Source organism: Lytechinus variegatus, chromosome 12 (genome assembly GCF_018143015.1).
Source record: "Lytechinus variegatus isolate NC3 chromosome 12, Lvar_3.0, whole genome shotgun sequence".
NCBI lineage: Eukaryota > Metazoa > Echinodermata > Echinoidea > Temnopleuroida > Toxopneustidae > Lytechinus > Lytechinus variegatus.
This window is the reverse complement of record NC_054751.1, coordinates 27,555-43,576: the sequence shown is the minus strand read 5'-3', so window position 1 is coordinate 43,576 and position 16,022 is coordinate 27,555. Positions and strand designations below refer to the sequence as shown.

The 16,022-nt window shown below is 35.5% G+C and overlaps 1 protein-coding gene across 1 annotated transcript in view; it reads right to left on the bottom strand.

The window, feature by feature from the left end:
- LOC121425271 (vacuolar protein sorting-associated protein 51 homolog) overlaps nt 1-3,294 on the bottom strand; it is a 31,582-nt gene extending 28,288 nt beyond the window's left edge. Inside the window, exon 1 of the mRNA XM_041621295.1 lies at nt 3,219-3,294. The gene's annotated coding sequence lies outside the window, so the exon portion shown is untranslated. The remainder of the gene's footprint in view (nt 1-3,218) is intronic.
- Nucleotides 3,295-16,022: the final 12,728 nt, after the last annotated feature.

The following is a 16,022-nucleotide window of genomic DNA, read 5'->3' as shown; positions in this document are numbered from 1 at the left end:
AAGTAACAGAAAGAAGGAAAGAAAGACAAATGAACAGAGAGAGAGAGAAAGGTTCAGGAAAAAAGATCGGAAATAAAGATAGATGGAACAAAAAAGGGCAAGCAGGAAGGATATAAGGATGAACAAAGAATGATACAAAAGAAAAAGGAAAAAAGTTCAAACTTCAAGCAAACAAAAAAATCAAGTCATCTAACAAAAATCATAATGAAGTTTGGTGTTTTTTAATATATTTTCAGAATTTTGAAAAACTAACATTATTTAGAAATGAGTAAAATTTTAAAGTGAAACATTGTCAAACTTAAAAATTAGATGAAACAGCGGCATCATACACAACAAGACTCAAAACGAAAGCTGAAACAACAAGATCTAGTTATGAAAACTAAATAATTTGTTCCACCGATAACATCTCCAAATTAGTTTCATTGTTATCTCTGCTCCTCATCTGTTGGTTATTTGATGAAAAAAATCACCACTTTTAAATGCATTAACTACATTTTGTTCAATATTCTTAAATACGGGACAAAAAGGCGTCCCGGGAAGGGTTTGTCGGGACGCCGGGACAAAAATACGGGACAATCACGGGAAATACGGAACATCTGATCACCCTGGGAGGGAGGGAAATAAAGAAAAAAGGACACAAATTAGAAGGAAAAAATATAATAAAGAATGAAAAAAAGGATGAAAGAGAGGGAGGAAAAAATTAAGGAGAGAATTAAAAAAAAAAGAAAATAATGGAAGGATCGAGAAAGAATGAAAAGAAAAGGGAGAAGGAAGCAAAGAAAAGTGGAAAGAAAAAATGAAGGAAAAAAAGGAAATTTAAAATAGGACGGAGAGTAAGACAAACAAGGAAAGAAAAATGAACAGAGAGAGAAGATCAGGAAAGAAAGATAGGATGGAATAAAAAAAAAGGGCAAAGAGGAAGGATAGAATGATGCCAGAAAAAGGATATGAAAGAAAGAAAAAAGTACAATCTTAAACATACAAAAAATCTCCTAATCTAACAAAAATCATAATGATATTCGGTGTTTCTTAATATATCTAGAACAGAAATAGAATGTTTTAGAAATGAGGGGGGGGGGTGGGTCAGGTGTCCGGACACTTTATATTTTGGAAGCCTTTTTTTTCTTTAGATTAAACTAAAGATATGAATTCAATAATTGTAATCATCTTTTATTTTGTTCTCTAAAATAATTTTAAATCATGATTATTTTTGGTCCTAAAAATTGTAAAACTTCGCTTGTAATTTTTTCCAAATGACTTTGTAACTTAAAATGAATCGTCCTGACATAGAACTGGGTATACTTCTTTGTGGTCCCAAACATGTTGTTTTTAATTTCTTTATTATGTAGAATAACAATTTTTATACTTTGTTCTCCTTTTTACTGGTTTGTAAATTAAATCTGTTCGCTCCGCGGCCCCTGCTATTTTCCAAAAACGATACAGAGACAAGAGCTGAGCGAGCACGGCTCCCGTCATTCATTACACTCACTTTCAACTTACACAAATAGGAATGCGTGGGGAACCGGAGGGTACTCCACGATGCGACAATCGCCAGAGAAATGCCCCGCAGATTCGTTGTTATATTATCGATTCTATAGTACTCTTGCAAATGATCTTGGCATGAAAATTTAGCTCAAAATATGCTCTTTCATCTTATTATAATTTCTAAAACAGGTACCGGTAGGAAAAGATTTAACCATGGAAGAAAAACAGACATACTGAAAATTACCAATCTCCAACTTCCTCCGTTTGTAATTTTGTTGAGTCAATTCAGATTGCAACGTATTTGGTATGTATGCAAAGGGGATCATCTCAGAAGTTCAACCATACATAAAAGACGTACATCAGGAATCCGTACGAAGAGATATGGATGTTAGAAGAACAGCAAGTCGTGTTTCAATTTTGAAAAAAAAACTGAGCTCGGGGGAAGTTATGTGGGAGAACGTTGTTTACGGCGGTGCCTCGCAGGGTCCTTCAAAAAAGATATTGTTCCTTCGCCCGAAGGAAGCAATAACAAAGGATTAACAGAGGAATTGGAAGATGGTTCTCCTTCTCTGTTAGCTCCATGATATAACTGAGAACAGGGTTATATTATAGGCAGTGTATACAGCCACACGCGTGTGTCTTTACCATCCAGCCACACGCGTGTGGTTATATCCAGAACACCTATCTGTGGATACCGCCACACGCCGCCAGTAATAACAGTAAAACACGTATGTAGGTCTGACCGTCTATATCACGATCAAAATAACCTCATTTCTTCATTAAATTCTTACATTCTAAACCCCTTTGATATCCTTTATAGATCGTTTCAATTTCATTCTCACCGTCTTCTCTCCTTGCTTTTCTTGTCTTGTTACAAAAGGCCGCCTGTTAAATAGCAAATTTCCACACTTTTTCTACTTGTGTCGATTCTCTACTGACTCTAGGCTATGTGCGCGTACGTGCGTACGTACGAAACTCGGGATTCGTGCATGCTTATTAAACGCTAGCTTGGTACGAAAATTATTCGTACCAAACGTAAACCCAAACTGTGTATGTCTACTACTGCGCTGCGCTAATGCTGTATGGGTCTGCCACCGCGAAGGAAGCCAGAATCGACACAAGTAGAAAAAGAGAATTTGCTGTTAAACAGACGACCGTTTGTAACAAGACAAGAAAAGCAAGGAGAGAAGACGGTGAGAATGAAATTGAAACGATCTAAGGATATCAAAGGGGTTTAGAATGTAAGAATTTAATGAAGAAATGAGGTTATTTTGATCGTGATATGGACGGTCAGACCTACATAATTAAGTGTTTTACTGTTATTACTGGCGGCGTGTGGCGGTATCCACAGATAAGATAGGTGTTCTGGATATAACCACACGCGTGTGGCTGGATGGTAAAGACACACGCGTGTGGCTGTATACACTGCCTATATTATAACCTTGTTCATTGAATGAGAGTGGGTATGATACGGTACCGGTACGTTGCGGGGGAACCGTTACGGGGCCCCGCCCCAACAGCGAATGGTGCTACTGCGATAACTGCCTGGCACCTGCTCGGATCGGTACACAGCCGCACACTGACTGGCACTGCTCTGATTCAGTCACACTCACAGAAACATTCTCACTTTAATAATTCGATTAAACTATGAGAATTTATGATTATACTTCAGCATCGCTGAAGGCCAAATACTATAGATATCAAATATTCACAAACAAATGCTTAAAACTTACAATATTATTAACCATTCATTAAGATTCGACTGTTACAAAAAAATCGGAGTCCACTGTAATGTTCACGGTGTCGTGCAGCATTCAAATATAAATGGAAAAACACAAGGAGATTTTCAGCAAGGTTGCCGCTCGCAATGGCGATATGACTGAATGCAACCAAACCAATAAAAGAATAACAATAAGAAGAAGCCAGGGGCCGATTGCACGAAAGGGTCTTTGCAAGAACCGTCTTTCGTGTCGCCCATCTTTTATGATGCGCCATGTGAAACGCATTTTAAATAAATCATCTGCAAACATATTTTATTCGTCCGTTAAATCAAACAAAATATTTGTTTATAAAATGATGTGATATATCATGAAATTGTATAAAATTTGATTTAAAAGCAAACCAACGAATCTTATTCTTTATCATAAATTTCAGAAACACCCCGCCTAAAGCGTATCATAAAAGATGGGCGACACGAAAGACGGTCCTTGGAAAGACCCTTTCGGGCAATCGGCCCTAGATTCGTAAGTATCAGTAACGGTAGATTGTAAAAGTCATTATGTATATGAATTTCTCTCTTACTAGAAGGGTTATAGCTGGGCTGATATAATCAAATCTTAAAAAAAAAGGAAGAAAGCCACAACACGCTGAAAAATTCATCAAAATCTATTAACAAAACTTAGTTATTGAATTCTAAGGTCTACTAATATTTTGTGAAAACAGAACACTGCCACGAATGTTATTAGGTAGGCTGCTGATGTCCCCACTTTCTTTCTTCTTATGTTATTTAATGAAATCATAAAGATTTCATATTTTCATGCATGTGTATCTGATGTGACTCCTTAATAGTTGCAGCCAGAAGCTTAATGCAGTGGCGTAGTGAGCCAAATTTTTGAGGGGGCCAGATATTGCATATAGGGCAATATTTATCAAAAGCTGCAAGAATATGCAAAGCGAACGAGAAAATTTTTTGACATTGTTATAAAAAAAATAAAATTTGTGATAGATTTTGACATAATAAAAAATATTCAGAAAATGATATCATATTTCATCCTTTTCTCTTTCCTTTTCATTTTTTTTTCTCAGTCGTCATTTTTTTTTGGGGGGATAAGCGCCTCGACCCCCCCCCCATTTGTAGGCCACTGGCGCAATGAACCTGAAATTCTGAGGCACCAGACGTTGTATGGAACAAACTTTCTAAAAATCTGCGAGTGAGCTAAGCAAGTGATCCAAAATTTTGACCCTTACAATGAATATAATTTTGTGATATATTGTAATTAGTCAGAAAATCGTATCTCATACTTTTCCATTTTATTTTATTCTTGCCCTTTTCTTGTTCGGAAGAAAAAAAATCACAGTAGAAGCAGGCCACGGGAGGGTGTGGGGGGGGGCAGCTAGTGATTATACGTAAAGAAGCGCTATATAAATGTTCAAGTGTTAGCAAGTATGTATGTATTTAAGGACTCATAAACTTGAATTCATATTGAACGTGTAAATTCGATTACTAGATCAAACTATTCAAAAACTGAACCTTTTAAAACAAACAGTTCGAGATGAATATAACTTTCTCTACTTTTATACTTAGCGCCATCAACGATAGAGTAGCAATTAGTACATGTAATTGAAGCTCTCAGGGCGAATACGCAGTAGAATATCATTGATATATTGCTTGGTTAGTGTTTCATCTTCACTTAGGCACTCATCTGTAACTTGCGTTACAACATGAAATGCAGATGATTATTTTTTTAAGGGCCTTGTCCACCCTAATATCATCTTGATTTGAATAAAAAGAGCAAAATTAACAACATGCTCAACAGTGAAATATTCAACAAAATCGGATGTCAAAAGATTTTATTAAAACATCAAAATTTCAATAAGTGTAAGCCCCGATATACATGATATAGTAACACTAGTTTGATTTTGCTCGTATTATTCAAATCAACTTGCATATGAGTATAACAAGTATGTCCTTTACATGAACCAAAGTCCACAAAGAACGTTGACTTTGCGTGTACACACTACATTCACAAATCATAATCCATTTATCACTCTTTATGTGTCAGATCTTTGAATTTCTCAGTAAAGATGTATAAATAGTTTGGAAACAATCAATTCCGTATTAAAAAAAATCCCCCTTTTTGGTGAATATTCACTTATAAAAGAGTACCTGAAGGATACCGACACGCAATGTACGATATTAATTGGGCAACACTTGTTAATCTTACAAATGATTTTAAGCAATGTAATTTGATATAGGCCTACATTTTCAGAGGGAAAAAAATATTAGGCTATTGCATTCAACAATTAAAAACGATATGTAGCACTGTATTGTGCGAAATTCATATTTGTATACCATTTTTGTTTGTTTTTAAGTATGATATGGTTATAATTTGGTTAATAATATGGTTAATTTTGCACCTGATTATATGAAAACACAATTTTCTCGTAAATCATACCCTTACTCTCTGCGTACAGAAAATCACCTCAGTCTCCCAAAACCAATGTCAAACAGCTGTAAACGGAAATTTTCGTATGGGGGGGGGGGGCTACACTTTATAACAAATTACCAATTCATTTATCGTCTAGTTCAACGATTCAGTCCTTTAACATGTTTAAATCAAATATTCAATTATATCTCGGTTTTCCATAATAATTTTGCTTGCATTTTATTTATTTATTTTTTTTTTTTGGGGGGGGTAGTGATTTTTCATTCTTTTCATGCATTCGATTGAGTTTTGTGTATATTTTGTATATTTGTTGTATATATGCATGTATTTATGTTTTAAAGGACCCCATTGAAGAACAGTGGTATCTTACTGATACCGCTGAAATGGGCCGTCCTCCATCTGTATGTTATGTTAAATTGATCATGTATATATTTTATCTTTTTATATGGAAATAAATAAATACAAACAAACAAAAATACAAACAAACAAACAAACAAACAAACAATAATCACATTCAAGGCGCAGGGGTGGGGGACTGCATGGAGCAGATTTATTCATAAGAAATAACAAATCCAACATATCTAGAGACAATTTGGCCTCCTTTGGTCATGTTGGAAGACATGAGTGAAAACAAGGATGAAGTGAAGCAAATAAAATGCCATGAGGTGCCATTTGCTCCGGCGACATTATTGCTCAGATGGAAAATTTGAACGTTAAGCCAAACATGAAACCTAAACCTCCAATATTAAATAAACTCTAATCCTTATTTGAACCTAAACTCAATTAAAATACTGATATTTGCAACAACTTTCCAGACAATATTAAGTTATCTTCAACAATATACTCATTCAAAGCCACTATTAAAAGAAAAACCATTGAATCATATGCATCCCCCTCTTCAAGTTAATTATTCAACTGCTCTTTACTGCACCCGCACCTGCTTTGCACCCACTTGATCAAAGAAGAAATAAATTTATGTACCATTTTACGAGGCCGCCATCATTTTCAAGCTTAACCGCTCACGATGGCGGTCTCCTGCATTCATTTAAACTGTTATTTTCTTTCGATTGAATATTGCTTCTTGTCGATATTTATTTTTCACTGCTTTATTATGACTATTGCTTTATTACTTTGTGAAACTGAATTGTATCACATCTTGAATGCAGAAATAAAATCAAATCAAAATCAAATCAAAATCCCAACTCTAACCCTATGCCCTCTGACTTTTCTGAGATATTAAGACCAAAGCAAACGTCGCAGGAGCATGTTATGTCGGGTTATCGATATGGTTGTTATGTCTGCAGGCTATTTTAGTGCTCGTATGATCATTTAAATTCTAGGACAATTATTTATCATTAAACCTAAACATATAATGAAATTATATAATATGCTATGAGTGTGTTCTGAAGAAGTATTTGGACATGATTTCAACTGCATCTCATCAAATTTTTGATTTGATTTGATTTTAATGTTTACTTCTGCAATCACATCATTCGTATATAATACATTTTCCATAACATAACAAACATAGTATATTGAGAACTTTTTTGGCATGAATCATAACTAAGTGTACTAAAATTATCATTACAAACAAAACCGATCTCATACCAAATTAATTAACATTTACAATTTGCAGGAGAAGGATTGTCATCATAAGCAGATTGTTTGAAAAAATGACAACCCCAGGTTAAAACTAATTGATTAATATAATACATTAATACAGCAGAATCGATATACAGTACATTTCATGAAAAACAGCAGTAATGTAATTTGAGCAATGAAGATGGAGATGATAAGGATGAAGATGATGGTGAAATGGTGAAGATGAAGGCGATGGAGAGGATGATGATGGTGATGATGGTGATGATGCTTAAATGATGACACATCGACACAGAAATGAATTACGCAAAGGAATAAACCAAACGATACAACAACGAACAACACAAAATAATTCAACCAAAGGACAGTCTGAAAAATTTGATTTTAGAATCAAATTTTGACCTTCAAGTAGAACCACATATTAAATTATGTCCAACGAGTCCTGAAGAGGTTCTAGGACGGAAAATATCCTACTCATTCACCCTTTCAGCCTCATATTGTAATGCACATCCCTTTGGTTAAAATTGACACTTTTCAAAATAATATTTTTTTTGTCAATTTTTGTGGCGTGTTTATAAAGTCAAAATTATATCTTGAAAGAAGCGCTTAAAAAGTACTTATGCCAATAGTTCTTTTGATTTTGTACGGCCTCTTAAAATAAGAAGGTCGAAAAGATGGGAAAGGTAAAAGAGCGAGCATTCTGATTCATTTTTCCAAATAATCAGTGTATAATGATTATCATATAATTTATAACTTGGGGTGAAGGTCGAGCCGGTCGGAAAAGAATTCCAAGTCTTTGATTCGGTTTGAGGATGATGAAATATTGATAGGCTTAATGATCCAAAGAAAGACTGAGAGACAAAACCCTTTCTTAATTAAAGCTGATGATTCATTCGGCATTTAAGCCCTGATGTTGCGCCATCTCTATTTCGAGGTCTATGCATCATACAGGCCATATATATACCGACTCGATCCCTGAAAAATCGGTCACCTTGACCTATTACGAATAATTTCTATTGAAAAGGAGATATTTTCTTAACTAATCTGAATGTTAATGAGAAGTATATACATATATAAGGACGAGGGATGAAGCTTTATGATGAGTCAATTTCAAAAGAACAACATTAAACAAGTCAGCAATCCCATTAATCGGAATAAGTTCGAAATCATATGTAACCGAGACAGCGAGGAGAACGAACATTTTTTTCCAAATACTAATTTTATTTTGATACAATGCTATGATAATAGGATAATAGGTAATTCTAAAACACTTTCCAAATAGAGATTTGACTGCGATATTATATTTGTAACATTATGGTTATTTTAAGTTATGAATCGCCCACTCTTTGACCATATTTTTGTCAAGGTATATTGCACATTGAATAACGAAAAATACCCCGCATAATCGTTTAGGTAGACCAGGGGCGGAGGGGGGGGGGTTGGGGTACGTTCCTTTGTTACATGCTCTAACAGGGGCCGCAGAACGGTTTTCAGTGGGGGGGGGGGGGCTGACCATTCAAAACATCACAATCATAAGGTCATTTTTACATTTTTGTACATAGTTTTGGAAAAAAGTGGGGTTGGGCTGAAGCCCCCAGCCCCCCGCTTCCGCGGTCCATGCATGTTTTAAAACAAACTAAAACTTTTTTAATCTACGATAGTAGGTTTCTATAATCGTGAGAATTTTTCGGGGAGTTTTGACCCTGATGTAAAACAAATGTGATTTGAACCACCCTTAAATGGTTGCTGACGTCACAACTCTGTTGACATTCAGTGACAGTGGTTGCTCATCCCCTTACTTACTTACTTAGTTTCAGTTGATTTGGGTTCAGCCGTGCATTTGATTTCAAGAATAGGGACACACCACAAGAAACAAAAGTTGCCATCTTTTGAGGGCGTTGTGTTTTTCTGTGTTTTTTTTTCGTAGGTGGATTTGTGTATTCACAGAGTCATCAACCTGGCTGGGACGTCATTGTAGAAAATTTTTAAATAAAACCAGTAGCGTAATGAGCTAAAAAAAAATTGAAGGGGGCAGGCATGGCGTATGAGAAATTACTAAAAAGCTGCGAGCGAGCGCGCAAAACTTTTGAAATTCTAACTGATTTTTTTTTTTAAATAAAAGTTTTGATATATAATTCAGAGAATAACATGATATTTTATAATGATAATGATATAAGTATATTTATCCAGGGTAGCCACTTCAGTTTCGAAAACTGTTCTACCAGCGGGCCCTGCTATTATTATTACCCCGGCTTTAGCTGGGCTGCATTGGCGCTCAAGCATTCAAGGAATTTCTTCCTACCGGGTACCAAGTTACCTCACCTGGGCTGAGTGCAGCACAAAGTGGATGGGTTTCTTGCCGAAGGAAATCGCGCCATGGCTGGGATTCGAACCCACGACCCTCTGTTTCAAAGTCAGTAGACTAATCCACTGAATTACAGTGAAATACAAATAATCAGACAAATATCTGAAATAATAACCAGATACATGTTTTTAATATGAGAATGATTCTAATATCTACAAATGTTTTATATAAGGTAGAGATTAGTCATATGTCTTGTCTGTATGTCCGTCCATTCCGTCTTTCTGTCTGTACGCCATGAGTCTTTATTTGTTAGCATGTGGCCCTCCCTCATAATCCTACATCAAAGATGTACTCCTGACCTCACCCTCTTCTATGGATTGCTTGGAGTATCTAAATATAGTGTGATGAATTTATACAAAAATATTAAAAATTACAAAAAAATCCAGACAAATTTAAATGAAAATAATGATTACGGCAAAAAATATAGAGAATTAATATGCCTCCCAGAAAGAACGCACACCTGTCTGTAAAGGGTTGAAAAATACCGGCCCTGATCACATCGAGATAGTACCCATTTTGCCCTCGCCACAAAACAACTCAGTCAGACGTTACACCTTGGGTAAAGGGTGCATTGTCAAAGCCAGACGAAATAAATGTATCGAATAAAATTGTTTGAAAATGAACTTATCAATGACATAAGCTTTCTGGTAATGAGCCATGACTAATAATTAGACGGGTCCGATGAGGCGAGTAATATAGATCAAGCGTGATTTTCATTAGGACGATTTTCTTTCTAAAAAAAAAACCTTCACAATATTTATCTGGGAGGTTAAAGAAGAAAAAAAATATTATGATAAGTAGATGAATGACGTTTACAGAACAATAAAAAAGTATAAAGAGAAAGAAACATAAATAAAATGAGATAGAGATAGAGAGAGGGGGGGGGGGGGTGGGTTGGGTGGAGGTGCAGATAATTAAGCAAACAAACAAGTGGTTAAACATTTTAGAACCAAATGATATGTTGTAAATATATGTATAAACATCGTCACAATTATTACTCCTATATCAAATCCAATGGTTTCATCTATAACAAATTATTTTATTTTTATCTTCTATTTTCAAACCACATGCGGTAATAATCACTTCGTATAAATTTTTCGAAACACTTGATCTGGTAACAAACTAAATACAAAACATCATGAAATTAGCAAGAAGATTGAATCAACTGAGTTTGAACCACTGAATGGAACTGCCATTGATAAATTTCTGAGAACTTCTCACAATCTCGCCCTACTTTAAAAGGTAATTGAATCCTATTTTTCAAGATATCTTAAGTTGCCCCTAAACCATGCGCTGTGACGCGGAAGAATAAGAAATGCCTTTGCCTCTTGTCATGATTGTTGTTTATACATAGTTAATAGAGCCATGTCGATCACCCCTCAATGTGTTGATCCAACTGATTAATACGCTTATGATATTTCTTTTTTTTACAGGAAAGAAAAGATTCCATTATTCTAAGCTGAAATGGCTATAAATTCCTTGCTACTTCACTTACACTCACAGCCAACCTAACTTTGTCAGACTCCCCTTTCTATTTCCCGCTGCTGCCTTCTAGAATGTAAAACACGAAGTGGTGGCGTATCAGGAAGGGGTCTGGTCGGCAGGAGGGGGCGGCCCCGTTCTCAATTTTTTTTTCAAGAAATGAAATGAACGGAGAAAACATTGAGGCTTGATTTCAAATTCAGCTTCAATCAAAATGATTACGAATCGACTTTAGCACCCAAGACATTAAGAGCCATCAATCATGGTTAACACGCGAACAGTATTATGAAACACAATTATCGTTTGGAATGTACCATAGCACTTATAGATGCTTACTTTTATGATTACTTTACATTTATTTATTTTTGAGTGGTGATTCCTCTTTGGTATAGTCTTGCACTTTTCTGATAAGATAATCCTCTATTTTTATGGCATTGCAATCTTTTACACACTTAGGTAAAAATGTGAAAAATTGCACCCCAATACAGCACCGGTAGCTCATTCACACTATAACTAAAAAAGGGAGAAAGTCACCTTTTGCTCCTGTTTGCAACCAGGTGCCACTTTTCACCTTTTAAGGTACTTTAATTTTATTCTGACGTTCAGTAGGTCAATAATTGCACCCTCTCCTAAGAGTACAACTCTTCACCCTAAATTGGTTTAAAATGTTGCTAATTGCATCCTTAAAGGGATGATCCAAAGTGGAAATATTCATATGTCAATAAATACAGTAAAATTCACAAAGCAAAATGCTGAAAATTTGATCAAAATCGGATAACAAGTAAAATAGTTATTGAATTTTAAAGATTCGCATCATTCCGGTGAAACAGTTCTAGGCATGTCTTTATGAATATTCATTAGGTGGGCTGATGATGTCATATCCCCACTTGCTATTTTGTATTTTATTATATGAAATTAGGTTTATTCAAAATTTTTCTACCAAGAACTAAAACAATTAGATTGACAACTGATTAAGTGCACTAGTTACTTATTGTCAAAACCTCTTTCATCATAATGGAGACACATCATTTACACATGAATGGAAAAAATGGAACAATTCTGATTTCATGTAATAACTTAAGAAATAGGAAAATGGGGACGTGACATCATCAGCCCACCTAATGAATATTCATAAAGACATGCCTAGAACTGTTTCACCAGAATGATGCGAATCTTTAAAATTCAATAACTTCGTTATTTGTTATCCGATTTTGATGAAATTTTCAGCATTTTGCTTTGTGAATTTTACTCTATTTATTAAGATATAGGTAAATATTTTCAGCCCGGACCATCCCTTTGAGGTTGCAACTTAGGCTTCTGAATGTGCCGCAGACTTGCATCCTCAAAAGACCTCCTAGTCTTGCAATTGAAGGGTGCAAATTTGCAGCCTTTTTATATTATGTGTGATTATTTACGTATTGACAGTGTATACAGTATAATAAAACACACTACAAATACACCGCCTGTGTTAACTCCATTTATTGTCTGCAAATTCTGAGCTGAAAAAATGAAGTCCCTATTCTTGCTAGATAGTTTTTTTTTTACTTGCATCTATACCCTCTTTAAATCCTGTTCCATGATCGCATTGTCATGTTTAGAGGAGTTGTTTTGTAATTGGTTAAGTATAAGTCTAAATTCTAACTTTAATACCCGGATAAAACCGAAACGATGCCACAATAGGAGCCCATATAGTTACCCTGTGACATATTTCATGTTACTGTGTTACGTAGACATACAAAACCAAATCAGCTACAACAACAACAGCAAGACGAGTCATAAATCAAGCAAATACAAAGACGGAATTGTGCAATTATGTCTGGGAATAACATTAAGACTGCTTAGGAATTAAGTGAGAACATTTATTACCCGAAAAGAAAGTTATTCACCTGAAGCTTAACATGACAAGATCCAGATGGCCAATTTTCCAATTTTAAAGAATGGTCTTTGGTCTCACTATGCTGTCTAAGATTGAAATGTATTCGTCCCATTATTAGGACATATGTCCAACCAAATACCTTGAATAGCCATTCTGTGATTTATGTGTCACATATTTTTGCGATTATAAGATCCGCTGCAATCCCATTTTATTCAATTTCAAACGAAGCTCAGATAGTGACATATCTACATGTTCTTAAGAGCAAGAGAGAAGGGTAGAGGAAAAAGTCATTTCTTTACCCCTATTCTCTCTTAATACCCCTATTCGGGGATCAATACTCTCCCCTTTTGTGGGGCGCTACCAATACCTATTCGGATAAAGCCATTAATCCAAATTAACAGATTAGGGGTCCATAGCGGTAGAATCGCAAAAGCCCCGTTTTAGCGGCATTTTGTGAGCTAAATGACCTCATGAAAAGAGACTGATCTCCCAATTTAAGACCAAGACGGTTCGGATGAAACCTATCAAACTGAAGTTTCGATCGATTGTATCATGGAGCTCGTCATTTCGTGCAGAGAGGGGAGACATAGCGGCACACACTTGTTGAATACACCGTGTATTGTCCGAGATCGTTTCAACTCGACCGGGCGCCTTTTGCTCAAGAGGTCTTCGAGCGCCGCATTGTGTCTCACTTACATCTAAACACAATACCCGTTGTTTGACACAAGTAGTCTAATAGATCCCTACTTCTTCAGGGCTCTTTTGATTTAAAAACGCTATGTTCTTTTCCCTTGGGAGTGTGGGGGTCTTCAGTAAGATCATGACACAGGCGGAGAATGACCTCTTTATGAAGTCAAGATAATGAAGTGGGACCGTATCGAACGGACCACTTAAATGTATATCCTTAATTTAATAGGGCCTATCCTTCATATCTGATACCTAACACATGACTCACAGAGATCAAAACGTGGATTCAGAAAATGAGAAGCAATCGCTTCCTTTTGTGTCCTTGATAATCACGGTCAAAAACAGTTTTAGTGGACAGGTATAAAATCAAACGACACGCTTCAACTCATTTAAACTAAATAAGTCAAAGACTTTAAAGATTTTGACTCTTTAAAGACTTGGACTTGAACGATTTTAGACTTCTTTCTCCAAACTCCCATTTCCGAATTTTAATCTGTTTATGTATCGCTTCTTTTGAAGTTTGATACTGGTTCATTGCAAATAATTGTTCAATTTTACGCATCAAGATTGGAAAGAAATATTGAGAAAGGTAATTTTGCTCTCTTTATTTTGTTTTTTATTGTTTGAATCATACAATATTTCATTTTTATAGATTTGAAAATAAAGACCAACTTGACTAAACCATATAGTATTAAACAATGCTAATTCCATGGAGGAATCAAGCGTTGTATCACTTGACAATGAGGAGAAATTAGAATATTTCATATTTCATACTAATAAAATACAAAAGAAATAGCGAGTGGATGACGTCATCAGTCTCCTCATTTGCACACCAGTCAGGATGTGCATAATAACTGTTTTGTTGAAATCAAACGAAACTTTAAAATGTCATACATCCGATTTTGATGAAATTTTCAGTATTATGCTTGTTGGATTTTTCTCTTTTTATTTAAATCAACTTTTTGTTGGGGTGGACTTGTCCTTTGAAAGTCGCCTTTGCGTGATACCTTATGTCTTCATGATGACATGTTACAATTTAGATGTCGACTTGGCAATATATCATTATGTCACCATGACGACTAGTCAGTTTTTAGAAGTTGGCTTGCCATTTATGTCTCCATGGCGCCATGTGACATTTTAGAAGTCGACTTTCCATGGTATCTTTATGCCTTCATGACGCCATGTATCACAAGTCATGTAACATTTTAGAAGTCGACTTGTCATGGCGATGCCTTAAACTGTTTTCATGACAACATTAAATACTTCGAAGTCGACTTGTCGTGATGCCATGTCTCAATGACGACATGCAACTTTTTTAGAAGTCGACTTCACAAGATATCATATATCAACATGACGACAAATCAGATTTTTGAAGTCTACTTGGCAAGAGGCACACCAGCTCAAGTAGAAGGCACCACTGGCAGACTGGTGTACAGATGGAGGGGGGGGGGTGGCTTGGGGGCCAGGACCCCCCCAAAAAAAATCATGACTAAGAAAAAAGGGAGAAAACAAATGGAAGGACAAAGTGTGAATCATGATTCTGTATTTTCTGAATATTATGCAAAAATCTATCATTAAATTAGATTTTTGGTATTAAAAATGCCATTATCGCTCTACCAGGCCCCTAATGGTCTCGCTCATTGCGCCATGCACAGGATGGCTTTTTAAAGACTCTGTTACTTTCAGACATATCATTATTCACATGTGTTTATGAAAAAAGAGGTAATTGTTCATTTATCATTAACCATCAAACAGAAAATTTATGGAAATGTGCAGAAACAGCTAAAAATGACGTCACAAATGAATATGACGATGGACGCATCTCTTTTTAGGACTGGGTGATGTTCAAACGGTGAACTAATTAATAATAACTTTAAAAATCTCGCTCGACATGCAGTATATCTATGTTCGAGGTTAGTGATTCAAAAATGTAATTCTTTACTTCTATTGAATTATTGAATTCAGAATTTCTTTGAGAAAGTATTGCCCTAAATGTTCTTTGAATCGATCATACACAAGGCCTACACTGGATAGATTTCTTTCCTTTTTAACCATCGCATTCTAGCTGAGGTCAGGCACTTGGAATAGTTGGTGATATTTGCTTAAATTTTTGAGACATATATCTGCATCACTTTAAAAAAAAAATCCAATTTAAATCAATATAATTTAAATCATGTTCAATCGAACAATCCTTTGGCTTAAACTCATTTCTTCACAGTGATTTCGCTACAAAAAGTTGTAGCTCTTTTCAGGTCAATTATGATGAAATCAATCGAAAAACTCAGGCGCAATGAATAATGGCAATATTTCTACTACGTAACGTCTTCGAAATTGTTATTCATCCTCATCATAATTTCTCTCC